A 23,336-nucleotide genomic window follows, 5' to 3' on the forward strand; every position below is an offset into this window, starting at 1 on the left:
TAAGAATACTCTCAGTAATTACCAACAGTTTCGTTGAACTATTTTCTTACAGAGCAAGAAACCACAAATAAAAAAAAATTAAAAAAATTAAAAAAAGAACTTTCGCAGAACATAGGAATAAGGCTTCTACAATACTGAATTTGACTGTTCCCTGTTGACGAAGATTAGAAGTATCTACACTGAGAAAAAAAATTACAGGTGGTGTACTTAAAGAGATAGGTTACATGCACAATTCCTGTAGTTTTTGAACTTAACGTACAGCAGACGTATAACTGAAAACGCATGTTGTATAATACTTTCTGTATAAGTGTTCCATCTACACGTACTTTCCGTATGAAACAATGTAGGCGGTCAGAATCTCACATGCAAATGGACGTATATAACATATAGCTGACGAAGGTAACATAAGTATATGCATGTGATATACGGAAAACTTTTAGATGTCACATCCTGCAACGGCACGATGTAACATCTAAGGGCAGTGCCTGTGTAGCATACGGATAACGTATGCTCCGTATTCATTTCTATAGTAAGCAAGAGGATACCGTATATTTTTATATACAATATACCGCTGTCCGGAGAACGGATTTTTCTCTGTGTAAAAAAAAAAACCGACCCGCAAATCATGTACGAAAGCAATAATGCCAATTAAATGATCACTGAAGTTATAATACGTGTGGATAACGCAATAGGATGCGATGTTGTTTGAGAGCAACACTGCTCAATAAAGATTTAAATACCTCCGTAGTCGGCGCCTATGTCCATACGTGTCCTCAGAATAAAGCAGGGACTCATATGATTCATACCATCGAGTCATTCCTAATCTATTCACATGATCAGAATAAGGCATCCAAATAAGAAAGGGTAGGCACCTGACGATTCATATGACCAAATCAATGTTTTAAAAACCAGAGCAAATGAATCGATTCGCGCAAATGAATAATTTTGCCTTATTATAAAATAAATTATTTCACACAGTGAAAGAGAAAATTATTTAGTAAAAATTGAAACAATATTTTAGGTTTTAAAGAATAAATTATGATACTATTATTAACTTTTGAATGTTTTGTGATGTATGTTTTGATTCATGCAAACGCCATGTAAAGCTAAGACAGCATTTTGAATGTATTAGCAGCTTTGTATACATGCTTCGGGAGGAAAGGGAACAATCAGCACCACCTGTACGCAGCAATGCAACATATGTTGTCTCAATTATTATTAGTCAGGGAAATCGAGATGTGGAGCACAACAGGTTAATTCTGTTAATGATTACCGTATGCGCTTAATAGCGTAGAAACTGGCTAATTTCCTAATTGCGAATAAGCTATTATTTTACACTACGTTGTTTCAGATCAATTTAAAGTGGAAATGCTGGTTTAAAATCGATACAAATCCCTTAAATATTTCAAAGAGTGTTGGCATTTTCTAAATTTACGTAGCTTTTCAGCTTTCAATTGAAAACAGTTTGGTATAAAACATAAATCAAGACAACGAATTCTTGACGCATGCAAAACTATTGTTTCTCACTCATAAAACTATGTATTGGTTATTGAAATGCTATTTAACTCCTCCGGCTCGCTTGGCTGGGACGGAAGGAAATAAAATTCTAACTGAAAATTGAAAACAAATGGGGACGAAATGTAGAATGAAGATTAATGAAAAAGCCTTAACATGATAAGCAAATGGAAAGTTAACAAATAAGGTGAAATAAAAATGAACTGTAAATAAATGGGGAATGACGCAACAATAGAAAACTAGGGGGCAACCAGAACCCAGACTATCATGTTAGGTATATCATGGGTTTACTATAAACTTTCAAAAGTATATAAATAATAGCTTAAATTATGTTTGACACAAAAATACTGGGGGCCTAGGCTCCCTTGTTTCAGGCTCCACTGGACAACGTATCCGCCACTGGAATACGTGACTTAATAGCTATCTCTTACAACTTTCGCGCAAGCTCTATAGAAATCAAAACCATATATATATATATATATATATATATATATATATATATATATATATACGCAGTGAGTAGCCGAAACGATTAGAAACTGGCTCCATTGCAATGCATTGGACACTTTAATGATCCATTAATTCAACTTTATCGAAGTGAAATAGTAACAATTGAAAGTAAACTGAACCCAGAGGCTCCAGGCGTGAAAAGCTGTGGAACACATTCTCTATTGCTGATAATTCTATGTTTTTTGGGTCGAACCTCGGCTACCAAATATAGTGATCTCAATTTCCTAGACCAAAATTTCTCAACCTGGTGGTCACGAGAGGGTTTTATAGGGGTTGCGAAGATACCGGTAAGCGGAAGAGATAGATATAATTAGAATCTAATATCGGAAAATAATTTTAAAATATTATTTTGAATTTTGTTCTGACGGGCATATTTTTTTATTTTTATACTACTCACAACATAAAAAATAGGTCTACTAAACATTTTCAACATGTGCAGATGAAGAGGTACGAATGAAACTAATGAGAACTACATATTGAAATCTAGAACAAAACAAATGCAACAAAACCTGCATATTGAAATACAATTAAAATTGAAAGCTAATGAGGTACTTAAGTATGGTGTAATTTCATTGGTGCTGCAGTGTCTTCGTGACGCACAATCTTCGTGACGCATATTATCAAGTCATTTAAAATACTCAATAACTGTTTTTTAACAACTATCCAATTTTTTAACCAAAATTACAAATCAGTTTATTTTTTTTTTTTTTATCATGACCCAAAATTGAGGTAATTATGAAGTTTTAAAATTTTCAAATGACCTCTACTTTAAAAAGGTATGACGGATCGGATTCCATATTTGTAATAGACTATGAATGAACTGATCAAATGTGGTTTTAATCCATTCGCTTTTAGGGAAATTACTGTATCCACTATATACAAGAAATCGATTCTATACCAAGGTATTATAGAAATAGATGGATATCGTGAGATCCCTGCAATAGGTATATTAAAAATCCCACACAAGCTTATTATAAACCAGAAATTATAAAGGGGTCGCTTGCAAGAGGTTGTGATAAAATGGGAGTCGTGATAGGAATTCAACCACATTTGTTTATTGCTATTTTTTCTATTTCGTTCACTTTTTTTATAAAGATACATACAAATACACCCAGCCTACATGGGAGTAAATTATGATACTTTGAACACGCACACACACACACACTATTGCTATTATATTGGATATTCCTGAAGAATAAAGAAAAAAATAACCATTTATATTGGTCAATCAGTCCGGGTGAGAATTTTCCTGGATTTTAACGTTTGATTGAAAAAATCCTTTTTCCTTGTTTGCTAAATTTACCTACGAAATTTTCCTCTTCCATCAAACTACAAGCTGAGAAAAGTGCCACATACACCTAGAGTGAAACTAGTGATGAGCGCAAGAGTCTTGGTTTTGCAGTTTTTGCAAGAGTCTTGCATGCAAGACCAGGAATCCCGATGCAAGACCAAGACCAAGACCATACCTGCAAGACCAAGACCAAGACCAAGACTCTTGCGCAAGAGTCTTGCACAAGTACCGGCACTACTTGAATTCTTTAATCGAATGTAAAAAAGAAGGGAAAAAATCATTACATCTTTCACTTGAACTTCATGGCTTCAGTAAAAATGCCGCTGGAATGAATGTATTGCGAGTAGTTTATGGAATCCGTGTGAATTGATCTGCCCTTGTAGCATATAGCTACAGTATGTCGTTTCCTGAACCGGTTCGCGTTTTCTGTAGTTATTACTAGTTTTCAAGCCAGACACAGGTGTCATCTTGCTCCATGTAAGCTTTTTTGGTGGACAAACACAGTGTGCGCAGATTCTTCTTGTTATTTTTCCGTTTCCTCCTAATTTCTTCATTTCACCATTTCAATTATTTTTACTAATCAATGTCTCCCTTAGCCTTGGTGCATAAAACGTGGGACGTTAACCTAGATCCTTCATTTCATTTCAAAACATATTAGTGGTGTTCTTCCAAAACTAAAGACAAAAGTAGTATTGAACATCGGTAATTCAGTATTCCATAGGTTCCGACTACATGGGTATGGTCTTGGCTCCGAAACTCAAGCATTCGTTGAAAATTGTTAATGTGTACTCTTAAAATTAATATCGAAATAACATTTTCATGACATTGACAAAAACTTAGTACATGTGACCGCAAGTTTGATTTCATGGGCGGATGCTTATATGTTGAATAATTGTTTATCAATATAACTTTTAGCCTCCTTAGATATACGGCACATCGAGGATTGGGCAATATAACATTATACAACATATAAATAATCCATATTCATAAGTGAGAGTGATTTTGTACAGTTCTTGCAAATAACTTGGAGTTTGATGCTATTATTTTGTATTTCTAATATAGGTCAAAAGTATTTATGTAAATTGAGTTTACACAAAAGACATGCAGTTGAGTCGTTTTCAATTTTCACTCAAATTATTCTTAAATATCAAGAGATTTGATTATAATCTTTATTTTTTTTAAATTTTTCTCTCTTTTTTGGCCATTATTGCTAAACGTATCATCATCATCATCATCATCGTAGCTATTCTGCAATTATTGGCAGGTAACTTGCTGCAACTGAGAAGCTTCGATGTACGGGTTCTCAGCTAGTCTCTTCGTCTTGAAGTAACAATTTTCTGTTTTAATACCTTCCTTCAGCTAAAATCTCCTTCCCCCCTTCATTTCTTTCCTTCCACCGTACCCTCTACAGCCTCTAAATATAATACAGATACTCCTCAGCCAATGTCGTAACCAGTTCCTCTTTCTCCTCTTAATTACATCTAAATTTGTTTCTTTTCCCCCCTTCTGCTACTATTTCTAACAGCTTCTCATTCGTTTTCCCAGCTAATTCTCTCCTTTTTTCTCCATGCACACGTATCGAAAACCTCCAAATTTTTCACCGCTTTTACGTAATATCCATATTTCTGCCCCACAGAGTACATATTGGAATCAGTGAAACAAAATCTCAATATTTAATTGGAAATTTGTTCAATACAAAGAATAGGTTATCGTGGTTGAAAAAAAATATCTGATGCCTTTAGAGTGTAAAAATAATTTCGCAGTTTATGGTATTTCAGTAATCTGTAATTTGATTTTCTTTCATGCGTCTCAGGGGTAGCCTCCCCAGTTTGGAATATTGGATCTGCTAAAAATATGAAAAGATTACAAAACGTTGTGATTTATCTTATAAGTAGTGAAGTGTGGGCACCCATTAAGAAAATAAAGGTCATCGCCTATGTTGACATTATCATCATACTTACACGAAGGTAGACTATATTACATTTAGAAACATACATTGTATTTCCGTTAATATTGGCGCATTGTAGAATTTATTGTCCCTTATATTCGGCGTAAAATTTACCTATGAAAAGCATAAGATTTCTTAAAAGCAAAACTTGCAAGACTCTTGCAAGCAAGACCAAGACTGGGTGCGAGACCAAGACCAAGACCAAGACCATGACTGGATGTGCAAGACCAAGACCACCTGAGTCTTGGTCTTGGTCTTGGTCTTGCGTTTGCTCATCACTAAGTGAAACTACAACGTTGTATAAGCTCTCATATGCTTACACTGGAAGCTAAACGAATATCTCAACTCATCTATATTCAAAAATGTAAATCAAATGATTAAATCGTTTCGTCTTGAAACAGCAACATACAACACCAAGTTCATTTTAATATATCAAATTTGTGCCAGGAAGTTATTTAGAGATCAATTGACTGAAGTTTGATCTCCGAGCTATCTACTCATATATATTTACGTTTAGAGCACAGTATGTTGCTACAGCAATTATTCAACATTCACTTAGCTAAAGCATCGTTTATTCAGGCGTGCACCAAGAAATATTTATTGGGGAGGGGGGTCGAAGCTTTTGGGGCATTCAATACTACAAACCAGTAGTATCAAATGAGTAGCTCTACTACAAACCAGTAGTATTGAATGGGTATTATTCTGCACCCGAAAATATGATAAGCAATTGTAGAATACTTCCACTTATATTTTCAGAAAAAAAATTATACAACTAGTTGTTTTTATGAGAAAGAGTACAGATGAAGTGTAAGATTAAATATTCATGCTATATCAATTATTTCCCAAGTATAATTTTATTGAGATAAATATAAAACTATATTTATAGTTTTATTAAGTATAATAAAGTATGTTGAATTAGGAAGTTTTGTGAGGTTCCGGACCCCTGTGGATTCACCCTTTGGGTGTCCCCCTGGTCATGCTTACATTTGGTTAGTTACAGATTTAAACAAGCAATAGGTTTTCATCTTTCAGAACACATGCAAACTTATGCATTTTCTAATTTTAGTAATTTCTCTTCCATTTCGTGCTCAAATTGATGTAAATTCATTTCTGATAGTGAATTGATTGTATGAAGTAATGGTGCGGTAATTTTACGTCTGATTGTCGAACTATACGAAACTCTCAATGGAATATCCAAAGTCGAAATCGAAAGAAAATTTCGAATCTTCAGATGTATATTGAAATATCAAACTATAGAAACGTATTATATTGTGTTTATTTAACCTTTAATTTCTAACAATTGCTACCTAAAAAAAATCGAAATACTTGTCGACGTAATTTTATAACAAATACTTTGATATTTGAAAATGTCGATCACGTTTATCACTTCTAAATTGCTACATCCAGAAACCATATAACTTATAAAAATCGCTAGTGCAACGTTAGTGCTACAAATTCAATGTTAGTCCTCCTACATACAGCATGTTATTATCGAATTAAAGTGCCGATTTTGCTTGATGCCAAGGCAAAATTGCCATTTTTGCAAATAGGCTTTGGAAACAATAAAAAACGAGGTCAATCGTTAATGCTACGTTAGTGCTGGGAAGTGCTACAAGCACAACGTTAATATTCTTACGTACCAAATGTTATTAACAAATTGAAGTGGCAATCAAGCCAAAATCGTCACTTTTTCAAATAAGCTATGGGAAGAACAAAAGAAGTGTTAGCAGCTAATGCTGGTTAGCGCTACAAAAACAACATTAATATTCCTATGTACAACAAGTTATTAACAAATTCAAGTGGCGATTCTGAATTGACGCAAACCAAAATCACCACTTTTACAAATAAGCCTTGCTAGAAACAAAGAGGTGTCAATCATTAGTATTACGTTAATGCTGGTTAGTAGTACATACAAGCACAACATTAGTGCTCCTACGTACAGGAAGTTACTCACAAATAAAGAGACGGTTAAGCCAGAATTGAGACTTTTACAAATAAGCTTTGTGGGCTTAACCGCCACTTTAACGTGTTAATAACTTTTTGTACTTTGGAGGACTAACATTGTGCTCGTATCACTTACGTAGCACAAACGATTGATACCTTCTGTGTTTTCCCCAAAGCCCATTTCTAAAAGTTGCTTTACGTCAAGCCAGAATAGCCACATTAAGTTGTTAATAACTTTTCGCACGTAGAAGGGCACCGTGGCTCAGTGATAAAGCACTTACCTCTTGTGCGTGGAGTTCCTCGTTCGATCCTCCGCCAAGTAAGTTTGTGGTGGACAACATCGTGTCAGTGGGTTTTCTCGGGGCACTTCCGTTTCCTTCCGCTTTCTCATGTCACCAATTACTCCATCATCATTCACTTGCCTTAACCTTTGTGATACCGCCGGCCAGCAGGCTGTACGCTTCCCCAAACCGCGGGAAATTTAAATGATTTTTAATAGTTTGTAGTGTATGAAAGAAAAGCTTCTAAAATAACTTCTATTGCGTACAGAGACATAAAGTAAAAAGCATTTTGTTGCCGAAGGTCCCTGCTATAATTTTGGGGGTCATTTGAGATACCTGGTACAAACCGAGGGGGCGCCACGGGGCGCCAAAGGTCAAAGGGCATAATCATGGGACGTTAAACTGAAATATTTCATTTTCATTTTTTCGCATGTAATAGCATTAAAGTTGTACTGTAGCACTAACGAGTATTAACAAAGCACTAACGATTGACACCTCTTTTATTCTTTCCGAAACCTTTTTTTTAAATATAAAAAAAGCGATTTTGGCTTGACGTCAAGCTAGAATTGATACTTGAATTTGTTAATAACTTTCTGTACGTAGGAGATACTTGAATTTGTTAATAACTTTCTGTACGTAGGAGCACTAACGTTGTGCATGTAGCACTAACATAGTACTAACAGTTAGTATTAGTTTCATTATAACTTTCAGATGTGGCAATTTTGACTTGGTAAACGTGTAATTCATATAATCAAAACTTTAACTTGGCACCAAATACGAAGATACCGGCTATAGGACACGCATGAGATCATTTTCTAATCGCCACAGTGCTCTCTCGTGGGTATCTGCTTTGTGTACTCGCTTTCGGAGTAAGAGATCTAGATTCAATCCCCGCTGCAAGTTCATATAGTTTGGATCAAACGTTAAATTGTAAGTCTACTTCTCTTACAGCCTCGGTGCTGACAGGGTCGCTAAATTGTAATTCAACCAGCCAATGTTGTTCTTATGTTTATTGAACGCAAATCGCAGTGCTTCTCGTTTTTTCCTAGCTATTTTGAAAATTGAACTAAAATAAAACAGATTTACGTCTTCTTACTGTTAGGATGGCTTAATGTTTCGCATTTATTTTAGAATACTTACCATTACTTCTAAATTAAATACATAAAATAAAAATTTTCGTCTTCGAATCAATATTTTGTTTAAGTCTACCTTCTCTCTGAATAGCCAAGAAGCACCAATACTACAGTGGGAATTATATAGAAGGCTTGTTTACAACAAAACCAGAAAAAAATAAATATACCGTATTTTTCTCGCTGGTTTTCCACTTCCCGTTGCTTTTGTTTCGTAATGAAAAATGTATATTCGTTGTTTTCTCGCGTCTATATACATGTCTTTATTCCCCCTTCTCTAAAAGACTGACTTATTCATGAGGTGTTCCCAAATGGCGGATTATCCATCAGATCCCACATTGCGGATTGGAGGTAGATAAAGAGGAAGTGAGTTTAAAAAATAGCGCTGAACATTACGTGGTTGAAAATATGTTGGTGTGTTGCGGGCTTTCGGGACATCACCCTTGCATTATGCTGTCGAACCACAGACGAGGCTGAGTTCCGGATAGAAAAGACGTGAAGTGAAGTACTTTTGTATTAAAAAAAAAAAAAAAAAAAAAAAACAGAGCTGAGTTTTGTATAAGAGTAAAAATAGTAGAGTAGTACTTTTATACAAAAGAAAATAATATAAAAAATCGGAAATTGTTTTTCGATGGCAGAAAAAAAGCAAAGTATTTCGATAAAAATCATGCAAAAAAAATCAGAAACGCGCGTATAAAAAGATAGGCGAGAGGTAAGAAAGAATGCATTATAGAGTTGGCTGTGATGTGACATGTAAAAATACTTCCGATTTCAAATCCTTGATTTCTCATGTGAAGATAGATTGCGAGGCGCGTTGTGCAGCGGAGAGGGGTGAAACACGGTAGATGTCCTTGTTTTAAACTATCCTCTTCTTTTTCTTCTTTTTTTCTGTTTTCTAGACAGGGGAAAGGATTCGAACAAGAAAGAGCTCTTTCACATTCCGGACGTTTGTCACTCCCAGTCTTCGATCGTTACTGGTTAAAGTAAAGGGTGGAAAAATCTCAGGGATAACCTGTCTTCTACATAGAACGATTTTTAAGCTCTTAAAGCTCTATTGAACACTTTTTTTTGTATGAATTGACGTCGTTTGAATAATGTAACAGTTTTGTAATTTTCCATTCTAACTTTACGTTTCCTGTAAGCGAAACATGAGGCACAATTCTGTAGTACAACACCCTTGAAATTAACATTATGTTGAAGGAAGGTCCTGTTCTTACGAGAGGACACGGGGTGGTCTGTGGTGGAATGCTCAGCTCTGGAGTTAGGGTTCCTGGTTCGATCCCAAGCTAACTAGTAAGTGAGCTTGTAGATAACATCATGTCCGTCGGTTTTTCTCGGAATTCTCCTGTTTCCTCCCACATTCTAATTCCACCATCTATTTCATAGTCGTTCACTTTCACTAATGACTAGGGTTCGAAAGTTGAAGACGTAAAAACTTCCTAAAAAGGATCTTAAAACTGGAAATAAGGCCGTAAAAATAAGAATCAATTTAGTTAGAATTACATATTTATATAATGCCCAAGAAATACGAGCTCCTGGTATGTTAACGGTCTGTCCTTCCACAAACTGAAGTACAAACTAAAATCAGAAAACCTCCCCACCCTTGCTGGAGGACACTGTTACACCTCCTTATTTCCGACTTGTGATTGTTGCAGATCTGGTCTTATCAGTCCAGTCGTCGAAGAATGTCCTATCTTTTGAATTTTCTTTTACTAAAGATGTTTAAGAAGTTTAAGAGGTGGTGGTGATTCGAGTTAATGGCCAGTAAATTTATGGTCGAAAGATGAAGTGCAAAAAAAGACGTTATGACATATGAAAAGCTTTAAAAAAGACCAATAAACAAAAAAAACGCCGAAAAACCATTTTCTGGCCTACAATCAGGGACGTACGGAAGTGGGGGGACACGGGGGTCCGGACCCCCCCAGAAATTTCGACTTTTTAAAAATTTAGCCTAATTTTAGGGGCAATTTTAGCAATTTTAATATAAAATAGCTTCATATTTAGTTTGAACTCCCCCCGAAATAAATTCCTGGGTACGCTACTGCCTACAATGACCCAAAATGAACATATATTATGTTAAGCCTCGTCTTCCGGGCCCTACTAATGACCTTTCTCCTGTAGCCTAAAAGGCATAATAGTGGGACGTAAATCTAGAAATTTCATTTTATTTTCTTCTGTCCTGTGCGAGATGACCTTACGTCTTTGTTCACCCTCTAACCTCATTGGGTTGAAGTTCCGGTGTGGTTTTAAAGCTGACGTAAATAGTTCCCCTCTTTCACAATCTCAATAAGCAAAACATAAGTACGTAAAGTAAAGGATAATCACAGTTCTTACACTTTCACAACCTTTCCTATACATTGTATATTCACCATAGATGTGATTCTTTCAATGTTTATTTTTCAGCGCAGAAGCTGAGGTCCTCGTATCCTGTAAGCCTACTCCTATCGGAAATCAAACTCAGGTCTCTCATACCTAAATGTGAACCACGACTACGAACTACCAACATACACAGAAATGAAACTAAGAAAAATTACTATAAGAACAAATGAAATGTTACAAGTTGATAATGATCATTATATATAATATATCACTATTATTTCTCAAGGTCGTCTGAAAAACTTAATCTAGTATGCATAGTACGGTATCCATTGGTTTTCGTAGTACGGAAATTTCATCTTCTTCATAAATTGCAGAGTCCTTCAAATATGACTTATTGGTTTATAGATAAACTACATGCAACAGTGCCACAAATTCTCTACAGAATTAGTGTTGGCAAGAACTGGAGTCAATTCTCAATTCCTTACTTTGTGGTGCCATACAGACTATATAGAAGTAGTGAAGGATTTTTTTTTAAGTTTGAGAAGAATCTAGAACGATGCAACTTTAATCGATAGAAATAATAATCAATTCTCAAGGGCAACATACTGTTACATGTTTCTTTTTAATCATTAACTATAAAAGCAAGAAATTGTGCTTACTGACTATCAGAATTTCCAAACATTTCACTTACTTGCACAATTATACTAGCAGAGTCAGAGGACTGGACAGCCAACCCGAGGGTCAATATAGGCAGGAAACTGAGAACAGTGGAACAAAACTTCGTGCTGCATACGCTTGTTAGACAAAGTCCTCTTTAGCCTTGTAATTTAGATATATACCAATGTATTCAGTCCTCTCTCTCTACATCCTCAGCTGCCTCCCTCTATCTCGGCTTCGGTGTCCTATCCTCTGGCTAATATGCGGTTAGCCTTATGTAGTGGGCAGAAGAGGAGGAGCACATACACACGAAACTTGATACGCGAACGTCCATTCATTTTTTCTCATTCTATTCTAAAGGAGTGAAGGAAGTAATTCTGGGAGTATTAAATAATTAAGAGTACGCATTTGTTTTGAGCTGTAGAGCATAACTACAACTGTTCCTCTTTTGTTTTGAATTTGAGGTGTGGACTTAGACAGCTTAACAAATCATATGAACTTCAGGAAACTCTTGGTCCAAAATTAGGAACTCCAAACATTTACCCACGAATAAGCTCCTGGACGAAATTTGTTATTTTGGGTTTTGTGTAGTATACAGAATACAAATATCTCCTTATTTGCAAGAATTTTAGAGATTACACTTTAAGAAATAGGGCTACATGTTAATATTACATGGTACTTCTGAACCGTTTGATATAACTACATAACTTTATACGTATACATACATACATACATACATATATATATATATATATATATATATATATATATATATATATATATATATATATATATATATATATATATATATATATATATTGTTTACTTATGAGAAAACTATTTACATACACAACTTTCGAATACTCCATCCCGAAAGACATTGGGAATTTGTACGGACATTTAACTTGTATTACATATTTATTCTACACTATTGCCTATCAAGTTATGACACTCTCTATATGTTTCTTGTTTAATTAACAGAACATGAACGTCTCGTTTACTTCCATTAATTTTGAAACCCCATCACGATGGAGGCTAATGGTTGGAAGAATTCAACTTTTATTATATATTTCTTCTCAATCGCTAGACAATCGTTAGATGAAATTTCGTAGACAAAATAAAAGTGTTTCATTCATTTGCCTGATTTTAAAAATTTTGTCCGAAAGCAATAGGAAAAGAATGAACTTTTTTATTATTATGCTTTTCTCTACAATCTTTGGACACAACATCCTAAAACGTGGATTCATGACTTTTTGACATACATATTGGAATATCTTATTAATTTGCACTAATTTTGGAAACTTTTGCTCAAGGTTTGGGTGTTTAACTCGTTTCTTTTGAATCAATCTAGCTAAACCCACTAAACATAGCGTGTAGTTTCTTTGTTTTTTATGAGTAGAAAAAATGAAATGAAATCTTTGAGTTTTACGTCCCACAGTTATGCCGGTTAGGCTAAAGTAGATGTTTTCCATTATTAACATCATTTTCTAAGAGCTGCTATTCATATTAAAATCCTCATATTATTTTCAATTAACAACCGATAGCCACTGTTTCTGTGATAGCCAGAAAACGCTATACTTATAGCCATAATACTTTTCCACTTCTAAAATAAGCCTACACCGACATATACAGTATCTCTTTTAAATTGTTTTTTGAAGATACTAAAGGCAATTTTATCAACAAAAAAAAGAACATATGGTAGGTGAGATTCGGGTTCGATTCCCGGCAGGAGCTCATATGGTTCAGATCCCACATTAACCTACGGATTACCAAGCGGTATATCCTAACTACTATGGCTGATTTATTCTCTATAATAATTTTATTTGGAAAGATTCATACTTGTGGCTTCACGGCTTTGTCTTGAAATAATTGAAATTTCATATGCTCTTTTTAGTTACCTTCATTTATTTATTTATTTATTATTTGTTTTTTAATTATTATTCACAGGTGGGATTACGAGATTATACCCGTTTGGTACATGTCTTATTTTCGTACTTCTTAACACGAAGATTTTACGAAATACTTCTTTCACTAGTCTTCTGATCTCACATGTTATGCAAAACTGTACCTGAACGAATACTTCAAAAGTGTTATTTCTTCGAATTTTGCAGCTTTCCAATATTGAATTTCCTTCGTAAACATCATAAGAGTTTAACTTCTTTAAATCTATATTCAGTTCTAATAATTTCAAAAAAAATATGTATTTTAAGTCTAAATAAAGTTCTTAATTGAAAATAATACAATTCAAACCAAAATATTACATTAGTTTCCAGAATTCTATTGGGATAATCATAGTAGTCCACTCGGTATAATACTCCGCCCAGTATGAAAACGTTTGGTAACGGGGCGTTAAGCTGTAAGTCCATGTTTCGTATAGTCTTACAGGCGAAAGGGAGCCAAAACTCAAATCCAATCGAAAAGACAAGAAGCATGCAATTATTTTGTGTTGACACGCCTTTTCTTAAGCTGCACTAAGTATACGAAAAAAAATTCTACAACGGTATACAATGTATTCCCGGTAGTTATCTAAAAGAATGTCAAGCCAATGAAGTAGATTTGCATAAATAACAAACTTTCAGCTTTATAAATAAGAACAAAGATTTACATTACCGTTATCATGCATTCATAATATGTACGTATATATAAACGCTACTCTAATAGAAAAGTTTTAATCTCAAATTTAAGACTGAAATTTGCATTTTTCACATTCATACCTGCAAGAGGAATATCCTGGTTCCTTTTTGTAGATACTACAATATATGTCGCAGTACATAATGTAACAATCTGCTGTTGCATGATATGATAATACTGTATACCTGGTGCTATATATAATCACTCTGCAGTTGACCTCACGTGTGTTGTGCCTCACAAGTCTTCGACCGACTCTAATCAGAATGATAAACTAAATTTACAACAACGAATTGTCGTTTCTTCCTCTCAGCCACATAATAGTATATAATCACATGTTAGGCTATTACATTTCCTGCCAAGGCCAGCTAGGTATTTTTAATAAATTTTATTTTATATGCTTGAGTTTTCTATTTTTTTCATAACATTATGTTAGACAAAGAATACCTCTAAATTCGTTATTATTTCGCTTCCTTTACACCAGTTTTCACAATTCAGGGTTATAGAAGCAAAACCTGCCAAGTTCATTTTTCAATTTTGTCAGGGGACGAAACAAAAGTGACTCCGTTATGCTTCAGAATTGTTGAACAATTGTTTTTCTTTAGTGATAGATTTCACTCATCTGCATTAAATAGTGACCACTAAACGAAACAAAACAAAAAAAAGTTCAATTTTCAATCTTTTAGGCGCCGGGCGAAGGCCGGGATAGTACTGCGCCAAACTCTTACCTAACAACGTGCAAGTCCAAGACATCCGAGTTAAAATAAGTTTTACTTTCTTTACAACTACAACACTAATTACCAATTATGCCCACGATGCCCAACACTAATTACCAATTTAAATCCGTACTGAGTTAAATCAAAGCATATAGTATATATATGACCTAGTTACTAAAGACGAAAAATACGCTTGACATTATTTTATTGGGTTTCAAGGTTCAACAAATACAATTATATCAACTATATCTGAATGTTAACCCTTTGTAATTAGGTATATGAACATTTACAAACGAAAACATCACCTAAGAACATCTACATCGTATACAAATTATATATCTATATCTATATTTATCTGTCTAAAAATTTTTAAAGTATATAAAGATTTTAAATACATATGAGCTCTAAGAAAAATGGCCTTAAAAATAAATATTTTTTGATTCAAGTGACCTATACACAGGTGAATAATCTGATTAAAAAGAATATGCTCCAATATAATGCTCCAAAAGAAAGAAAAGAATGTTTTTTAAAATGTGTTCTACAATAAAATGTGCTCTTAAAAATAGTACTCTTTAAAAGTGATTATTCTCTTCAAAGGTAAAAAACATATACAATCTGTTTCAAGAATAATTATATGATTTATTGATAGTGAATGAATTCTTCGTTCGACATACAGGGTGAACCAAACATTTCGATTATGTTATTAACATTACGGTAAAAGGTCCTTAGCATTAAACAATTTATTAATTATATTCCCGTCTGGCCATCGGAATGAAACCAACTTTTGAGTCTTAAATAGTTGAGAATATTTTTTTATATAATTTTTAAAATTTTAGTTTCAAGATCAGTGTAATTTTATTACTTTTTTTTAAACATTGGGAGTTATTGCGTAATATAAAATCCATTCTCACGAATGTAGACAGACCTGGCTAGTTTCCAGAATACGACCATTTAGACTTTTGGGACTTAGCTATCCTGAGAATAGGTAGATAAAGGAGTTCACAGATTGTCAATTGTCTACGTTTATTTTTAAAGGATTAGTTGAATCATTCGAAGTATACTGAGTGGACCATTTACAATACACCCTGTAACTTTAATAGGTATATAACGCAAAAATTTCGTACCTTGCAAATATTTATATTGATATTATTTGACATATTCTATAATACAGCCAGGTTAATAGTTGAGTTGATTTTAGTTTAGCGTCCCTTTCAGCAGCGAGGCTATATGAGACGTGGACCTACTGATTAACGTGGAATCCGAACCACATGAGCTCCCGCCGGGAATCGAACCCGGGTCTCCCACGTTAAAGTCGCGTACCAGGTTAATAGTGTAGCAAACCGAACATAAAGCTGTATTTTTTAGAAATGACATTATTCCATATTATTACATTTTTCGAATCTGCATGTAAAACGAAAAATTAAACACCACATGTGTTATGTAGTATTGCAAACTAAGAATGCTGAAGTTTACAAGGGACGTTCAAAAAGTTTTGCACAGGTGGTTACAATATAGTTGTTAGTTGCAATATGATGATTAAATTTTAGGTGAACATACTTGGATCCTTTGGCTAGAAGGGTATGTTATTCCATGTAGCCTTTATCTGCTGTGACACATCTAGTCCAACATTCTTTTTTTTCTATGTTTTGAATGTACTTTGGTAAAATTCAGGTGGCAGACTTTCACAACATTGTTTCACACAAAAATGAGGTCTTGTAATTGCCAGATGTTCATTTTTTCTCGCAGGTGGGTCTTCAGGTAATCAAACAGGAACAAATGAAGGAGCCAAATCCGGACAATAGGGAGGCTGAAGGACGACTTCCCATCCCATTTTCATTATTTTCTGCTGTTTCATCATGGTTGAGTGAGGTTTGACATTGTCATGGTGGAGTTTAATGATATTACCTTGCAGCTCCAGACTCTTGATCTGGGGAGCACGTAGTACCTTATTCAGTGACAAATAATAACGCACCTTGTTAATTGTGGAGTTATATTCCAAGAAGTCTGACACAGCACTGAATACAGCAAAATGACTCCATAATTGTCTAGCCTGATCTGGAAAGTCTAGGATTTTAAAACTGTTGCAACCAACATTGGACACTGGCGCCTTTCAACGTGTGATCCTCTAAAACAGAAGCAATTTTCTATGAAGTAAGGTGGCTGATACATCAGCGGTTTTGAACAGCAATTCCATTACCGACCGTTGTCGGGTCCTGACGCCCACTTCATTGTCCATTGTGATTTACCTGTGACCAATAGTGAAGAACAATATTACCATTTTGAAGCGAAGGGATGTTCACCTAAAATTTCATAATAACATTGCTACTAATAACAATATTATATCTATCTGTGCAAAATTTATTGAACGCCCTTTGTACAATCATTGAAGAAGAAAGAGAAGAAGACGACGAGGTAACGCTCACCCAAAGTACCTTAGATAGAATATCAATTATGTATGACGCAACAATATTCTTTGAGCAAATGATGATAATCTCAATAACATTACAGGAATCGTTACAGAAATATGATGCATGTCATATACTCTTTAGTTAACAGATGTAACCTTAAGATTATGAAGAAAAATACTCCAGCAAATGAATACTTTTCTTTGTTTACGAAACATCCTCTCTCAAAAGAAAAAAATGGAACACGCGGAAATACGTAGGAGCAAACCATGGTTCGAACTAGCAGAGAAGAGAAAACAGGCAAAATTACTTTGGCTACAAAATGCGAATGAAATAACTACACAAAATTTCGTAGACATCAGGCGGGAAACTTTCTAAACTTTTAGAAAAAAACACGCGATTTTTTGAAAGCTAAAATTTAGGAACTTGAATATAATAGTAAAAATAAAAACATTCAGGACATGTATAAAGGGATCAACGAATTTAAGAAAGGCTATCAACCTCGTGCTTATATTAAAGAAAGCTGATGGAACAGTTCTCACCGATACAGATAGCATTTTAAATAGATGGAAAGATTTCTTTGATGATTTACTTAACACGCAGCCAAAAACTAATGCGCGTGGAGAAAAGGAGATACACACCGCAGAACCGTATATTCCAGAACCCAACCGAATAGAAGTAGAAATCTTTATAAAGAAATTAAAGAAACACAAATACCCGGCTGTAAACGAAATTCCGGCTGAATTAACTTTAGCTGGAGGAGAAAAATTGTGGAACAAGATATACAAACTCATTCTCCTTATCTACAAGGAAGAATTGCCACAAGAGTGGAAAGAATCAATCATTGTTCCAGTCCACAAGAAAGATGACAAAACTGACTGTAATAATTATCGAGGCATTTCTCTTCTGTCAACATCCTTTCAAACATTCTATTAGCAAGATTGACCCCATACGCAGATGAAATTATTAGAGATTATCAGTGTGGATTTAGACGAAATCGATCAACTATCGACCAAATATTTACCATTCGCCAAATACTCGAAAAGAAGTGAGAATACAGTAGCCAGGTACATCAACTATTTATTGATTTTAGAAAGGCTTATGACTCGGTTAGGAGAGAAACATTGTTCAACGTTCTTACAGAATTTGGAATACCGAAAAACCTAATTAGATCAATTAAGGCATGTTTAAATGAATCCCCAAGTAAAGTCCGGATAGGAAAATTTTTGGCCACGAGCTTTCACGTCGAGAATGGCCTGAAACAAGAAGATGAGTTGTCGCCATTATTATTCAACTTTGTCCTGGAATATGGTATAAGGAAAATCAAAGATAGCAACCAGGGCCTACAGCTGAACGGTGTTCACCAGGTTATGCGTACACTGATGATGTAAATTTAATAGGAGATGATAGGAGAACAATAGAAAGTAATGCAGAGGCCTTATTAAACGCTTGCAGGGACAAGGGTTTAGAAGTAAATGCAGAGAAAACTAAATACATGGAAGTGCGTCGGGACCGTAATACGGCAAATTATGAAAGCGTTAAAATATTAAATAATACTTTTGATAAAGTGGTTACTTTCAAATATCTAGGATGATCAATTTTAACAAACGAAAATCATTTTCACGAAGAAATTAAATGTCGACTAAAAACAGGGAATTCGTGTTATTATTCAGTTTAAAATCTCTTGTCGTCGCGAATTCTGTCGAGGAATTTGAAGCTTAAAATATATAAAACAATAATCATAACTGTTATTCTGTATGGTTTCGAAACATGGTCGCTTATTCTGAGGGAAGAACATAGACTGAAAGTATTTGAGAACAAGATCGTGAGACGAATATTCGGATCCAAGAGGAACTGGAATGGAGAATGGCGGAAAGTTCATAACGAGGAACTACATAAATTATACGGCTTACCAAACATTGTTAGGATCATCAAGTCTAGGAGGCTTAGTTGGGCAGGACATATAGCCAGGATGGAAGAAAGTAGGAACGCTTTCAAAATGTTAGCGGTAAGACCTACCGGAAAACGACCATTAGGAAGACCCAGGCGCAGATGGGAAGACAATATTAAGATGGATCTCGCAGAGATAGAAATACAAAGTAGAAAGTGGATCCAGTTGGCTAAGGATAGAAGTCAGTGGAGAGCTTTTGTGAACGCGGCATTGAACCTCCGGGTTCCATATGCTATAGAGTTAGTTAGCTTACGAAGCATGAGTAGATGCCTAGCTGATACTACAAATAGATTAAATGCGCATTTTCTGAAAAGATGGGTTCTACTGACATTGGATAGCCTATATACTCTTCGTGTTCTAGGGCCTAGGAGTGGGGAGGAGATAAGATTTCATATCAGGTTACGTCACGCACAGTCGCAAGCCTTCATTTTCATTAAAAATGGAAAAGCCAAGAGAAACAAATTTCATCTCACTTTCCTTTGTGGCAGTCGGACACAAATCATCACACTTATTTGCAAAAAACACTTTTCAAATCGGATTATTGGGAGAGCCTCCAGTTCCAATGTTGGGGGGGGACATGTCTCCCCATTTCCCCGGAATTTGTACCCGTACCTACAGCTGAGACAACTTTCCAGCACGAGGAGAGGGGCATATCCTCTTGTGGTGTTTATTGCAATTTGTGCGCAAGTAGCGGAAGTGGAATTAATACATATTGATGAGACTACTAAACACACTACAGCACGAAGTTCAGTTTAAAATACTACAGAATACGATTCTTTAAAAAAAAAAAAAAAAAAAGCCAAGAGAAATCAATTTCATCTTACATTCCTTTGTGGCAGTCGGACACAAATCATCACACTTATCCCAAAAAGCAATTTTTAAGTCAGATTATTGGGGGTACAGTGCCCCCAGGTCCAAGATTGGGGAGACATGTCCCCCTCGTTCCCCCGGAGTTTGCGCCAGTGTTTGACCATAAAGAATGATCAATGAGAGCCTAGTAAGTTTGGGTTAATTATAAAGCATAATTGTTAATCACAAAGCATGATTATTGACCACAAAGCATAATTATTAATTCAAAATATAGTATACAAGACAAAGCACAGTTGTTCAACCTCGTAGCACAGTTTGGACCATAAAGTACGGATAATAATTCGTATGTTATGTTATATGCTATGGTTTGTGATCAATAATCGTACTTACTGATAAACAACAATGCTTTGTGACCAACGATCATGTTCAGCGTAGCTTATACTCATGGTTGTTGGATTATTAATAAATAGACCTTAGCATGCTTACAAGGAATGGACATGAACATGTCATTCGGACATCCGAATCAAACCTAATCCATTCGTAAAACATAACAAAGTATGTTCATGCACAAAAAATTAGGTGACATGGACAATGGAGTAAGTCCTTGGAGCCCATTACACTGTTCATTGCAAAGTCATGGTTTGTAGTTCATTCTCTTCAGCATGAAACAAGCTTTCCAAAGGTGCTATGTATTGGGCTCATAACGTATTCGAACAGGGAAAATTGGGAGAATGTCGGGAAAATTCCCTGCAAAGATCCTTTCCATCAACTTTTGTCCCCTTTGGAGTGGCCCCGGGTAAAAGCACACAATCCAAAAATATTATAGGGAATAAGAAATGTGTGTACGAAGTTTTGTTTTGATAGACGGAATAGGTATGAGGGGAAAGGTAGTATTCACTCTGTACATTCAAAACTGAACCTATGACTTGACCTATAAAGAGAATATAATATTTAAAAAAAATATAAATGCAGCACTATTTATCCTGATATCAAGAATTGTACCACATTCTTTGTAGATTGAAGCAAGGTTTCAATAGTTATCACACATATTGTTCCGTGACATGTGGAGAGGGAAATTGGGGATAAGTCGCAAAAATGTCTTTCAAAATAGCTCTATTGTGAAGTTGTGCTTCCTCTGAAGCGACACCGGAGGCGGTAGGAGTCAGTATGCGAATTAAAAGACATCTTAAGGGGGGATAAAGTGCACATCCGAGAAATTTAACATGGGAAAGTTCAAAACTTATGGAAGACATCCAATTCTTCAGAGTGGGATTTTTTCCTCATCCTCCCTGGTAAGTCGCACACTGGTAAGAGTACATAATTAAAATATACCTTGAATAATAATTATTCCGTTCTTACTGTGAATACTATAATTTCTCCCTTGTTTTAAGGATATACTTCCTAATCGTATACCTCATATTATAATATGAGGTATACGGATAGGAGGTATATAATTAAAACAAGGGAGAAGATATAGTATCACACAGTAAGAACGGAATAGAGAACAAAAGGGCATGGGTGGGGGTGTTGGTGGATAATGTAGGTTCATCCCAATACAACTGTAGCACTGTTGCTGTTTAAAACTCTTCATTTCACAGAGAATGTGGTGCAAATATTGAAATCAGGATAAATAGTACTGTGTTTATATTTTTATATTACGTTCTCTTGGTAGGTCAGGTGATGAGTTCGGTTTTGTATGTACAGAGCTTATTGTTATTACAACCTTTCCTCTCATACCTATTCTGTCTATTAAAACAAAATTTCGTACCCACATTTCTTATCCCCTATAGTTTTTTTTTTCGAAATATATTTGCATTGTGTGCTTTTACGGCCACTCCAGAGAGGGCTAAAATTAATGGTAGGGATTTTTGCAGGGAATTTTCCCGACATTCTTCCAATTTTCCCTATTCAAGTTCGTTATGGGTCCCAATACATAGCACTTCTGGAAAGCTTGTTTCATGCTGAAGAGAATGAACTATAAACCATGACTTTCCGATGAACAGTGTTAATGCAACAGCTATTTCACTGCGAGTCTACGATTATCTTTATACTAACAGGGTAATGGGTCCCAGGGACTTACTCCGTTGTCCATGGCACCTAATTTTTTGTGCATGAACATATCTTCTTCTGTAAGATTTTCTTAGGTCATTGGGTTTAATTTAACCTTTGGTGGATACATTTTATGGTTTCTTCTCTTATCTTTTCTGTGATAGAAAGACAAATTCAATGAATATTATCCTTATAACTTATGAATCACATAAAAGATTATTATTAAAGTTAGCATTCACTATTTATTAGACTTTTTTTTTTACTGAAAATCTTAGTATTTAGAGAGGAAAGTCTATGTATTACGTCAATCTTGTTGTGACTGCAAGAAAACAGACGTAAAAATCCAACAAGGCCTTCGGAAACGGAAAATATATGAGTCTACATTTGTCGCTAAAGAACATGGAAGTGAAATCTTAAAATGAATCGTAGTAGCCAATCACAGTGAAGATCCTTGTGAGTTTCGTTACTTCTTTCTCTCTGTCATTCTTGAGGAAATTGAGGATTTCAGAGGAAAAGAAAAAGAGGGAAAGTGAGAGATGGGAAAAAGACAGAAAAGTCTGTCACAAGAAGGGACAGTAGATCGAGTTCGTCTTAAGGTCAATCTATTTGACGTGTCTCAGCGTCTACAAAGGAACTCTATCGGCCAAAGGTTTTGACAGATACCAATTTCTCTCCCTTTTCTGTTTTCAACGTTCAAAGTTTGATACTATATACAGAGAAAATAAAAAAAAATCTCTCTCAATTTCCTATTGCATCGACAGAAACTTTATTTTTTCTTTGCTTTCTACAAGAGATAGATAGATTTTCTGATATGAAAACAAAGCAAGGAAAATCCTTTACAACTTCACTGAATCTAAAATAATGTTATTGTATATGTGTATAGCTGGTACTGATGGCATTTTATTGCTCTTATAACGTAGTATAATAAGTTGCTTCATAGTAAAAAGAATCGCAATAAAATACTTTTATATCGAAGTGTTGAAAGGAATAATGCGTTTTGTTAGACTTTTTTTTATCAATTCGATTAATTGTTGAACTATCTAAAACAAAATAAACCGCTAAATCAACATGACTTTTTGGTTTCATTCCGTTATGATTTTATACGTCAAAGAAATTAATCAGAACAAAACAAAACTAACAGTAAGTATTCTCGCTTTAAGTTGATATTGATGAAAGTTGATA

The 23,336-nt window shown here is 34.9% G+C and overlaps 1 protein-coding gene across 2 annotated transcripts in view; it reads left to right on the forward strand.

Moving 5' to 3' along the window:
• The window catches only part of Dpp10 (Dipeptidyl peptidase 10), a 521,190-nt gene that overhangs the window by 229,005 nt on the left and 268,849 nt on the right, over positions 1–23,336 (forward strand). The window lies entirely within an intron of this gene.

This window comes from Thermobia domestica, chromosome 2 (genome assembly GCF_964235325.1).
Source record: "Thermobia domestica chromosome 2, izTheDome1.hap1.1, whole genome shotgun sequence".
Taxonomy (NCBI): Eukaryota; Metazoa; Arthropoda; class Insecta; order Zygentoma; family Lepismatidae; genus Thermobia; species Thermobia domestica.